The sequence below is a fragment of the Bombina bombina genome, chromosome 2 (genome assembly GCF_027579735.1).
Source record: "Bombina bombina isolate aBomBom1 chromosome 2, aBomBom1.pri, whole genome shotgun sequence".
In the NCBI taxonomy this organism is placed as follows: Eukaryota; Metazoa; Chordata; class Amphibia; order Anura; family Bombinatoridae; genus Bombina; species Bombina bombina.
The window spans coordinates 1,053,486,787-1,053,500,180 of NC_069500.1; positions in this window are offsets into that span (position 1 = coordinate 1,053,486,787).

Genomic DNA, 13,394 nt, shown 5'->3' on the forward strand with positions numbered 1-13,394 from the left:
TAGTTTCATCTGAGTCTCATCAGGTGGACTTTGGGACACATCTGCTAACTATACCAAGAGACTATCTTGTTCACCTTTTATCTCTGTATTTGCATTCATCATTTTTTTAATTTTCTCTATGTTTGTACAGGAATAATATATGTAGTTATAAACCATAAGTTGGTACACATACACTGGTATGTCGATATAGATATATTGTTGTCATATTCCCACTTAGGTATATTGGTATAGTCTCATACCGCACTTGACAGTTTAGCGCCCCCTATCTGGAGTCAGACGATTAATGTTAGATTTTTGCTCACTGTATCGTATCAGAGACCGCATTATTATAATTATAGCCTAGGCATTTGTGCAACTTATTATCTACTCTTACTCTGTAACATAAGTAGTCTGTTAATCTACGTCCAAAGGATCTATGATATATGCAAAGCACTATTTGCTGGTTTTAATAATTTCCTAACCATATTCTCTTGTACTTAGTTCCCCACACTGACTATTACAGATTTGTTCAATACAGTTTACACAACGTGTAATAGCTTAGGGGTTTATACATTGCAACTCAGTCCTCTCTCCATGTATACTCTTTGTTTTTGTTTCTTTGTATTTTCCCCCAATACTTTTGAGAAATAAGTTAGCTTGTTTTATAATGCTCTCATGTCTGTATAACCTTGTTAACCCACTATATATCCCACTTTAACCCATTGTACCTCTGACTAGAACATCTGGTTATTTTGACTTCCACAATTTGTATATATGTAGCGCCTCCTCTTTTAGTACCTACTAACACCAGGTCACACATTCAGCTAGATTATGAGTTGTGCATTAGGGTAAAAAAGCAGCGTTAAGAGGTCCTAATGCTGCTTTTTCACGCCCGCTGCTTCTACGAGTCTTGCAGGTTTAGGGTCACCGCACACTTCTTTGGCCTTACCGTAAAACGACTTACATAAACTTCATAAAGTCTTTTTTCTATGGGACTTCCATAGCGCTGATATTACGAATCTCTCCTGGGAGGCCAAAAAGTGAGCTGTACACCCTACCCTGTCAAGAGTCCTAACGCATTTAAAAGTCAGTAGTTATGAGTTTTATGGTACAATGCCGTAACATAAAACTCATAACTAAAGTACTAAAAAGTACACTAACACCCATAAACTACCTATTAACCCCTAAACTGAGGCCCTCCCGCATCGCAAATACTATAATAAAATTATTAACCCCTAATCTGCCGCTCCGGACACCACCGCCACCTACATTATATATATGAAACCCTAATCTGCTGACCCCAACATCGCCGATACCTACATTATATTTATTAACTCCTAATCTGCCGTCCCCAATGTCGCTGCCACCTACCTATACTTATTAACCCCTCATCTGCCGCCCCAACATCGCCGCCACTATAATAAACATATTAACCCCTAAACCGCTGCACTCCCGCCTCGCAAACATTAGTTAAATATTATTAACCCCTAATCTGCCGTCCCTAACATTGCCGCCACCTATCTACATTTATTAACCCCTAATCTGCGGCCCCCAACTTCTCCGCCACTATATTAAAGTTATTAACCCCTAAACCTAAGTCTAACCCTAAACCTAACACCCACTAACTTAAATATAATTTAAATAAATCTAAATTAATATTCCTATAATTAACTAAATTATTCCTATTTAAAACTAAATACTTGCCTATAAAATAAACCCTAATCTAGCTACAATATAACTAATAGTTACATTGTAGCTATCTTACGGCTAGATTTAGAGTTGGGCGGTAGCCGTGAAAACCAGCGTTAGAGGCTCCTAACGCTGGTTTTTACCGCCCTCTGGTATTTGGAGTCAGTCAGGAAAGGGTCTAACGCTCACTTTTCAGCCGTGACTTTTCCATACCGCAGATCCCCCTACGCCATTTGTGTATCCTATCTTTTCAATGGGATCTTTCTAACGCTGGTATTTAGAGTCGTGGCTGAAGTGAGCGTTAGAAATCTAACGACAAAACTCCAGCCGCAGAAAAAAGTCAGTAGTTAAGAGCTTTCTGGGCTGATCGGAACAGCCAATAGAATAATTTTCCTACCTTAATTCTGATTGGCTGATAGAATCCTATCAGCCAATCGGAATTCGAGGGACGCCATCTTGGATGACATCATTTAAAGGAACCGTCATTCGGCTAGTAGGCGTCGGTTGAAGAGGATGGATCCGCGTCGGTTGGGAAGAAGATGGCTCCGCTCCGCTCCAGAAGAAAGAAGATTGAAGATGCCGCTTGATAGAAGACTTCATCCTGATGATGGATTTCCGACTTCAGCCCTATGATGGAGTTCTTCAGCCGCCGCTTGGATCAAGACTTCGGACCCTCTTCTGGACCGATCGCTGAACCCGGTGAGGTGAAGACAAGGTAGGGAGATCTTCAGGGGCTTAGTGTTAGGTTTATTTAAAGGGACATTATACACTCATTTTTTCTTTGCATAAATGTTTTGTAGATGATCTATTTATATAGCCCATAAAGTTGTTTTTTTAAATAAATGTAGAGTTTTGCTTATTTTTAAATAACATTGTTCTGATTTTCAGACTCCTGATTTTCAGCACGTTTTTGAAGCTGGCCGCGTCCGTAAGCACCGCTGGAATTTAGAGTTGCAGTGGCGTTAAATTATTTTCTTCGCTCCCTTTTTGGAGCCTAACGCACTGAAAATGCAGCCATTCTGTGAACTCTAAATACCAGCGATATTTAAAAGGTGCGGGGGGAAAAAAGCATGCGTAGCTAACGCACCCCTTTGGCCGCAGAACTCTAAATCTAGCCGTTAGGGTTTATTTTTATTTTACAGGCAAGTTTGTATTTATTTTAACTAGGTAGAATAGTTATTAAATAGTTATTAACTATTTAATAATTACCTAGCTAAAATAAATACAAAATTACCTGTAAAATAAAACATAATCTAAGTTATACCAACACCTAACACTGCACTAAAATTAAATATATAAACTAAATTACATACAATTACCTAAATTAAATTAAATTAAATTAGCTAAAGTACAAAAAAACAAACACTAAATTACCGAAAATAATAAACAAATTACAGAAATGTAAACTAATTACACCTAATCTAATAGCCCTATTAAAATAAAAAAGCCCCCCCAAAATAAAAAAAAACCCTAGCCTAAACTAAACTACCAATAGCCCTTAAAAGGGCCTTTTGCAGGGCATTGCCCCAAAGTAATCAGCTCTTTTACCTGTAAAAAGAAATACAAACAAACCCCCAACAGTAAAACCCACCACCCAGACAACCAACCCCCCAAATAAAATACTATCTAAAAAAAACCTAAGCTCCACATTGCCCTGAAAAGGGCATTTAGATGGGCATTGCACTTAAAAGGGCAGTTAGCTCTTTTGCTGCCCAAACCCTAATCTAAAAAATGAAACCCACCCAATACACCCTTAAAAAAACCTAACACTAACCCCCTGAAGATCGACTTACCAGGAGACGTCTTCATCTCCCGGTAAGTCGATCTTCAGGGGGTTAGTGTTATATTAGTTATATTGTAGCTAGCTTAGGGTTTATTTTATAGGTAAGTATTTAGTTTTAAATAGAAATAATTTAGTTAATGATAGGAATATTTATTTAGATTTATTTAAATTATATTTAAGTTAGTAAGTGTTAGGTTTAGGGTTAGACTTTAATATAGTGGCAGAGATATTGGGGGCGGCAGAATAGGGGTTAATAAATGTAGGTAGGTGGCGGCGATGTTAGGGAAGGCAGATTAGGGGTTAATAATATTTAACTAATGTTTGAGATGCGGGAGTGCGGCGGTTTATGGATTAATATGTTTATTAAAGTGGCGGCGACGTTGGGGGTGGCAAATTAGGTGTTAATAAGTGTAGGTAGGTGGTGGCGATATTGGGGGCGGCAGATTAGAGGTTAATAAATATAATGTATGTGTCGGCGATGTTGGGGTCAGCAGATTAGGGGTTCATAAATATAATGTAGGTGGCGGCAGTGTCCGGAGTGGCAGATTAGGGGTTAATAATATAATGTAGGTGTCTACGATGTTGGGGGCGGCAGATTAGGGGTTAATAAGTGTAAGATTAGGGGTGTTTAGACTCAGTGTTCATGTTAGGGTGTTAGGTGTAGACATAAATTTTATTTCCCCATAGGAATCAATGGGGCTGCGTTAAGGAGTTTGACGCTGCTTTTTTGCAGGTGTTAGACTTTTTTCCAGCTCGCTCTCCCCGTTGATTCCTATGGGGAAATCGTGCACGAGCACGTTACACCAGCTAACCAATGACTTAAGCAGCGCTGGTATTGGAGTGCGATGAGGAGCAAAATTTTGCTCAACGCTCACTTCTTGTCTTTTAACGACGGGTTTGTAAAAACCTGTAATACCAGTGCTGCAGGTAAGTGAGCGGTGAGACAAAACTGCTCGTTAGCACCGCATAGCCTCTAATGCAAAACTCATAATCTAGCCAATTTACGTTTTCTTATTAAATGTTGTGGGATAATAAGCTTCTATGATGTTATTTACAATGACGGATCAGGTATGAAAGGCAAACATAGCTCTTGCCCATAATATTAATATTTATCTCAGATGGTGAGGCAACTTGCAAATCTTCTAATGTACTGTCATACCCTCTCATGACATACCTCTATATGTAATATGAGAACCTCTACAAGTTATCTCACAGAGCACACCTGATCATTATGCACCCAAATAAGGTCTCGAAGCCCATGATATGACAACTTTATGAGGACTATAATGTCTGATATATTAGGTCTTTGATGGAATATCCTATTAACCATAAAACTGCTATATCTCACGCTGTATACCAAATCCATCTGTTGAATTTTGAGTATAAGTAAGCTAGATACTAAAGTCTAAGCTTGGTGATATGCCCTAATATGATGTTCTGAACGCAGAGTAATACTCCTTAATGCTCAATTCCATGCTAATGATCCTGTTCAGGCTAAATTCCTATTATACAGCTGGGTTTTAGGGAGACCTTGGTGCCTGATTCAGCTAGGTTGACATAGATTTGGATAATGTATTCTGCTAGGTAATTGGTCTATCACCTGTTATTTTTATGGTGGAATATACAGGTCCTCCCACAACCACCCCTTCCATGTTTGCATCTTAAAATCCAATGAGTTTGTTATATTGTCTGGTATTTACAAGTTTAAGATATATTTAGTTGCTCTACCTACCACATTAGATCAGTTTACCCAAGTAGTCTATCATGGACCCTAATACATATATATATATATATATATATATATATATATATATATATATATACACACGTATATATAACCCCCCTTAGTTTTATTGAACCCCCCACTGACATTGACATATATGTCTCACTGCAAATAGATAACAAGGTTCCATAGCTCTCCACACCATATATCTGCTATTGAGCTGGTCTGTTCATGTTCAATATATCCTCCTCTTGGAGAGTATCCTTCTATCATACGACTCTTCTTAAGCCTATTTCATACTCGGCAAGCTACTATCATATGCCTTTATAGAGTTCCTAACGTAAACTAGGTAATTTTCCTTGTGATTATTCACCTCTGCAAATGGGGCTTTACTGAGGAGACAACGCTCATTAATGGATCTTTGCAATAATGACTATCACTTATAGTAAAACTACCTATGATTGGTATGCTCCTCTTTAAATTGCTCATATTTGGCCTCATCATTAACCATTTACATTACAGAGGCTTCTTCCATATCTTGTTAACTTATTTAAAACCTAAAGTTTCATGACACTTCGTTTTTTTCTATAGCCATCCTAAAAACCTCTGCCCCTCCATTCTTCCCCTTTATACTGAGCAGCTCTTGCCCGCTGAACTCCCCCCCCACATGCTCTGGCTCAAGAGTGGCCAAGACAAAAGTCAACTCCCCAAATGTTACCATCACTAGGTTAAAGGGACACTGAACCCACATTTTTTCTTTCATGATATAAGATAGAGCATGCGATTTTCAGCAATTTTCTAATTTACTCCTATTATCAATTTTTCTTCATTCTCTTGCTATCTTTATTTGAAAAAGAAGGCATCTAAGCTAAGGAGCCAGCAAATTTTTGGTTCAGACCAATGGACAGCACTTGTTTATTGGTGCTGTCCAATCAGCAAGGACAACCCAGGTTGTTCACCAAAAATGGGCTGGCATCTAAACTTACATTCTTGCTTTTCAAATAAACATACCAAGAGAATGAAGAAAATTTGATAATAGGAGTAAATTAGAAAGTTGCTTAAAATTGAATGTTCTATCTAAATCACAAAAGAAAAAAATATGGGTTCAGTGTCCCTTTAAAGAGCACCCCTTATTTTAACATGGGGAACATTAGTCACATGATATAATGAAAACAGAAGTTCCATTTTAGTTAGTCCAAATCCTCTTTTTACACCATATTAAACATAACAGGTGTCTTCATCAATACTTGTTTATTTCAATGTTTTACTTGTTTTGATGCAATTATTGTTTATGGACGAAAATTGTATGTTTCTTTCCTCACAACTTCAATAAAAATTGTTTTACAAAAAAAATAAAAAAATAGGATTACCCTGTGCATCTACACGGGGCTGTCCATTTGCATCCAATTCCATTATGTCATCAAACAACGGACCTATCGGTCCTTCTTCTGTTGTTTGTTGCCGTCTGGATATAGGATTAACCCGTTTTAATTTGTTCGGATATGGAGGGTCTATGACTGGATCCAGACAACGGGGGCTTCCCGGACAATTATCCCAATAATCTGAAGTGTCACTGTCCCATACATCTTCATTCCATTTATCAGGATACAAATTTACTCCTGCTGATGCTATATATTTCCTGATTTTAACTTTACTAACTTTAACTTTTAATTTTTTATATTTTTTAGCTGCTACTTTCATTGCAGCTACTTCTGCTACATGTTGATAAGTACTTAACTTATCTGAAAGCAACCTATTGTTGCATTGTGCTACCATAATATTACCCTCTAATTCATCAATGTGTTTTTCTAATTTTAAATTACGCTTATGCCAATCTTCTGCTTTCTTATGTTGTGTGCTGTACACATTATACATAGCCTCCATGCTAAAGTGGGCTGTTCTTTTCCTCTCTTAACAGGCACTTCCTCTAATGTTTTAATTACATCAACGGGATTAGCTTCTTTAATAGTCAAGTCCCATTGTTCACACCACCCCTCTCCTTTAGCTACCTCATGTGCCACATCATTATAAGGTGAATCATCCCACCCGGGAATAGTAACGTCCTTGACAACGTTAACTCTCTATTTAAACATCATTACTACGAAATAAAATTTATTTTGTGAATAAGTTTGTTATTTATTTATGATTTGATAGCATAACACCCGCTACCAACACAAGTATTTCAACAGTCAAATACTTAAATACCCGATCCTTGTCACCAAATTATGTATTGCCTAATAAAATGTATACCTTAATACATATACTAAAAGCATTAATTGAACTCTTTACTATTCTTAATAGGTATAATAGTTTATTCACAAAAGAAAAGAACAAACATAAACAATAATGTATAATAAAAACTTGTTTATATAAAAGTAAAATGAATCACTACATCATCAGATAGTGCATCATATATGTTCCACTTCAGCCCGAACAATATAGAAGATCTGTGAGTTTCAGGTTTATATCCGAATGACATGTTTGCCCTTGGATTGAGAAGTCTGGGGAGAGAAAGTCCCAGATACTTTATATACACTTTTAATAATAGTTCTTACATTAGTTTTTGCAAAAGAGGTTATGAAACTGTCTATGTGTCTCTTGTTCCTGTCAAGATGTATCCCGGTCCAACAAATGTCTCAACCAAGGGTGAGTCATTTGTTCTTTCAGAATACATATTGTTTTGTTCAGCATTTTTTTCAATCAAAACAAGTTATATATAAGCTTCAAGTTTATGCCATGTAAGCAACTCAAGATTTCTCTGTCTATATAGATTCATATAGGCCAAGAAGACTGGCTCACATTCATCACACTCTATATAGCCTGCCATATCATATTTTTATCACACAGGCCAATAAAGAGACACCAAAAAGCAAATTCTTAAAAATGGTGTAAATCAAATAGCTGTCAGTTTGCACTACTGTTAAGAAAACCTTAATTACAGAATTTGCTTTTTAGTAGACATGTGCATTCATTTTGGTACAAATACCAATTCATTCACGAAACACAGATATTCGTTTTGTTTTAATTAAACAAATATCTGAACAAATGCACCACAAAATTTGAAAAGGACAAATAATTATGCAATTCATCAGTATTCATTTGTTTCCTTTAAATTAATATAGGGGTTAAAAAACCTTTAGCACTCTGGAGAGTCATGCTAATCCCAACACTTCTTCACAGAGCAAAACTAAATAAACACTGGCTAGCACGGCTGCCGAATATTACTAAGTCCAATTCAGAATATTTGGCCTGAAAGATTCGGCAGAACCGATTTTTTCATCAATGCCCTACATCAATCTATCAATCTACTTTTAAGCTTCTCTAGGGAGTGTGGGAAAAGCAACATTTTTGCAACAATAACAAGAAATGTTAAATGTAGTAAACACTGCAGCTCTCACTTGGGGGTGAGGGGGATCCTACACTGTAGAAAATATATTAAAAAAAAGCCTTTTATTTTCATACTGGCAAACTTTCTGCCACTGCCAGTACATAAGATGGGGATGACCTTTAGGGGGAGGTAAGAAAGCTGTTTGAGAAGGATCAGGGGGTGGGATGTGTCAGGTGGGAGGGTAATATATACACTAAAGCTAAAATTAACCCTACAAGCTACCTAATTAACCCCTTCACTGCTGGGCATAATACAAATGTGGTGCGAAGCTACAATTAGCGGCCTTCTTATTACCAAAAATATGTCTGCTATTTCTTAACAAAGGGGATCCCAGACAACCAACCATGGCACAACCATTTGTGCCATGATTGCACAAGCGGTTTGTAAATAATTTTAGTGAAAAATCTAAAGTTTGTGAAAAAGTTAACAATTTTCTTATATTTGATTGCATTTGGCTGTGAAATGGTGGCATGAAATATATTATTATATGAAAAATGGGCCTAGATCAATACTTTGGGTTGTTAACTAATATATATATATATATAGTTTTGATAGGTAAATATAAAAAAGGCTCTATTTCTGTTGAAATGGAGTGATAGTAAAAATGCTAAAAATACTCTGGTCTTTTCGGGAAGTTTTAGTATGAAATTCCCGGTCTGTTAAGTGGGTAAACATTATTATTTATTATTATTATTCTTTATTTATAAAGTGCAGACAGATTCCGCAGCGCTGCCCATGGGTACAAGGATAACAGTACAGTAGAGAAAAAATACGATAAGACACAATATTTTACAGACAAATATAGGGGGAATTGAGGGTCCTATTCCCGTGGGAACTTACAATCTAGATGGGTAGGAGGATGGGAAACAGGAGATGGGTATTGCAGAGGTGAGAATGATATCCGTAAGGAGATAGAGGGGAACTGTTAGTTAAGTGAAGTTAGTTTGTTGATAAGTCGGGTTATAAGCTTCCCTGAACAGAAAGGTCTTTAGGGAACGTTTAAAGGAGGAGAGGTTAGGGGCAAGTCTGACATCTCAAGGAAGTGCGTTCCAGAGGGTTGGTGCCGCTCAAGAGAAATCCTGTAGTCTAGAATGAGAGGAGGTGATGGTAGAGGACACAAGAAGCAGGTCGTTGTTGGATCTTAGGGGACAGGCAGGAGTATATTTGTTGATGAGTGAGGACAGGTAGGGTGGGGCAGCATTGGTGAGGGCTTTGTAGGTCAGGGTGACAATTTTGAATTTAACTCTGTTGTGAATGGGGAGCCAGTGAAGGGACTCACAGAGAAGTGCTGCAGAAACAGAGCGTAGAGAGAGGTGGATTAGCCTGGCAGATGCATTTAGGATGGATTGGAGGGGAGAGAGGTGGGAGAGAGGGAGGCCAGTTAGTAAGTTGTTACAGTAGTCAAGTCGGGAAATTACCAGGGACTGGATGAGCTTTTTGGTAGTTTCAGCACTCAGAAACGGATGAATTTTGGAGATATTGCGCAGGATGCAGAGAGCAGTTGGATGTGGGGAATGAAGGACAGATTTATGTCAAGCGTGACTCTGAGGCAGCGGACTTGGGGTGATGGGGAGATAGTGGTGCCGCCATCAGTGATAGAAAAATTAGAGACTGGAGTGGAGCTAGAGGGGGGAATTAGAAGTAGTTCGGTCTTGGACATATTTATTTTTAGGTGGTTAGAGGCCATCCAGGAGGAAATGCCAGATAAGCAGTCGCTGATGTGAGAGTTGACAGAAGGAGAAAGTGCAGGGGTGGAAAGGTAGATCTGGGTATCATCATCATAGAGGTGATAGCTGAAGCCATAGCTGTTGATAAGTTTACCCAGTGAAGAAGTGTAAATAGAGAAGAGTAGAGGACCCAGAACAGAGCCTTGAGGTACTCAAACAGGGGCAATAGAGAGGAGGAGTCACCAGCAAAAGAGACAGAGAAGGATCTTTTAGATAGATGTGTGAATCCAGGAGAGGGCAGTGTCACAGAGACCAAGAGAACTGAGAGACCGTAGGAGAAGGGGATGGTCAACAAGGTCAAAGGCAGCAGATAGGTCAAGTAAGATGAGTATAGAGTAGTAGCCTTTATTTTTAGCAGAAAGGAGATCGTTAGTAACCTTGGTGAGGGCAGTCTCAGTTGAGTGTTAGGGACGGAAGCCAGATTGCAGGAGCAATGAGTTGGAGGACAGGAAGTGGGTTAGGCAATTGAAAATTAGTTTTTCAATGAGTTTTGAAGCTAGTGGGAGCAGTGATATGGGGCAGTAGTTTGCAGGGGAGTTAGGGTCGAGGGAGGGCTTTTGTGGATGGGGTGACCTTCGCATGTTTGACATTGAGTATTTATAAACTCAGGACAAAATTTAGAAACTATTAAGCATGGGTGTTTTTGGTGGTTGTAGATGTGTAAGATTTTGGGATCAAAGTTAGAAAAAAAATGTTTTTTATCATATTTTATCATTAGTTCTTTTAATGACAAGAAAAACAATATATAATATGTGTTTGTACAGTAAATGAATAAGTGGAAAATTACATCTAAACACAAACACCACAGAAATGTAAAAACAGCCCTGGTCCTTAACGGTAAGAACATTTATAAACGGTCTGGTCACTAAGGGGTTAAAATACATACAGACATGGGGTTCTATCTAAGAGAAAATGTCTGATGCGTTTTACGCCCTCTAGTGGCGCTTAATCATAGTCTCCTATAGCACTCTGGAGAATTGTGTTAATCCCAACACTTCTTCGCAGAGTAAAACTAAATGAATACAAAATAGCACAGCTGCCAAATATTCAGAAATTAAGAAGGTCATATGGGCTGTAAAAGAGCCAACGCTCATTAATTACCTCCTTTAGAGGTACATGTGACCCTAATTCAAATGAGGTGTCTCTTTCACCTGTAACTCAATTAATGTGGAGGGGATAGGTTTGTATAAAGAGGTCACCTGTATCATAGTAACAAATGGCCCTTGTCCCACTCTCCAGACCTTTGTGTGTTGCATTTTAACTATAATATATACAGCACTGAAAAAAGCCAAATGCTGCCATATTCAGAAATCATTTGACAAACAAATAACCCTAACCATTCATGACCCGATTTCCCTACTGATGAAAACCTTAGTGTCTATTAGCTTGATCCCTCTACTTCTATTAACTCTGAATATGACCTTAACTCACAGCAAATGCTGGCATGTCTTATGCAATCTTGACTCTATATAAAAGAGGGAAATATGGCCTAATTCCAGATCTATTGTAAGAGCAGTTTTTCTCAACCTCAGTCCTCATGTACTCCCAACAGGCCAGGTTTTCTTTATAGCTTAATAAAAGCACAGGTGAAATAATCAGCTAATCAGTAACCATGGTTAATAACCTGCCCTCATCCATCAGCTTATTATATCACCTGTGCTCTGGTTCAGCTATAATGAAAACCTGGCCTGTTGAGGGTACTTGAGGACCGCGGTTTAAAAAACACTGTTTTAGGGGCTGTATTACTGCAGCCATTAGTGATTGTATCTGCTATCAAATATAAGATATGTGCCTTATATATTTTGGTTTTCTGAATTTCTATATCTTCTATAACATTTACATTTAAGTTGTAACATTTCAAATATTTTTAGAATAAGCATATATTTAGCTTTTCTTCATTTTATTTCACATATTCTGTGATATAGTTTAAAACTGTATCTTAGAAAGAATCCATCTTACTATGCTGTTCACTACACACCATGTAATGTGTAGATACACAGTCATAATTCTACCATTAAATAGGAGAAATAAATCACAGTCCAAATCAAGACATTACTGACAAGTACAATCTCAGCCAGCAGTGTCAGTTTGATGTAGTGTGACTCAGAGCTGGCATATAACTATCCAGAAATGCAATATGCTTTTTTGTTTCAAATCAATAGAGTCACTGATTCGTGAAGCACCAAATATTGATAAATGACAGTCAATCATGTCTGCAATAATTTATTTTTTTCATTTTGAATCAGTGTATTTTTTTTTAAAGTAAAATATACATAGTATTTTGATAGTAAACAATAAATGTCCAAAATGTTTGTGTTTTCTTTTAAATTAAATTTGAAATGAAACATAGTATACTTACAAAGAAACAAGATAAACTTAAAAAGCCCATAAAATTACATATTTAAAGGGACACTGAACCCAATTTTTTTCTTTCAAGATTCAGATAGAGCATGACATTTTAAGCAACTTTCTAATTTACTCCTATTATCAAATTTTCTTTATTCTCTTGGTATCTTTATTTGAAATGCGAGAATGTAAGTTTAGATGACGGCCCATTTTTGGTGAACAGCCAATAGAATGCAAGCTCAATCCGATTGGCTGATTGGATCAGCCAATCGGATTGAACTTCAATCTGATTGGCTGATTGAATCAGCCAATCAGATTTTTCCTACCTTAATTCCAAATTGGCTGATAGATTCCTATCAGCCAATCAGAATTCGAGGGAGGCCATCTTGGATGACGTCCCTTAACCCCTTAATGACCACAATGTACCCTGTATGTTACTGGTCGTTAAGGGTTTTTTCCGGACATAATAGCACAAGTCTAGCAAGAACACGCTATTAATGCCCTCCCTCCAGCAGGCTTTGTGGAATAGAGCAGTCACAACGCTGGTTGCAAGACCACGCTATAAAACAATCAAGTCCCAAAAAAATGCCTGTGACATACAGGGTACGTCGCTGGTCCTTAAGGGGTTAAAGGATCCTTTATTCGTCATTCATTCGTCGGTTGAAGAGGATGGCTCCGCGTTGGCTCCTTTGAAGATGGCTCCGCTCCGGATGGATGAAGATTGAAGACGCCACCTGGATGAAGACTTCTGCTGGATGA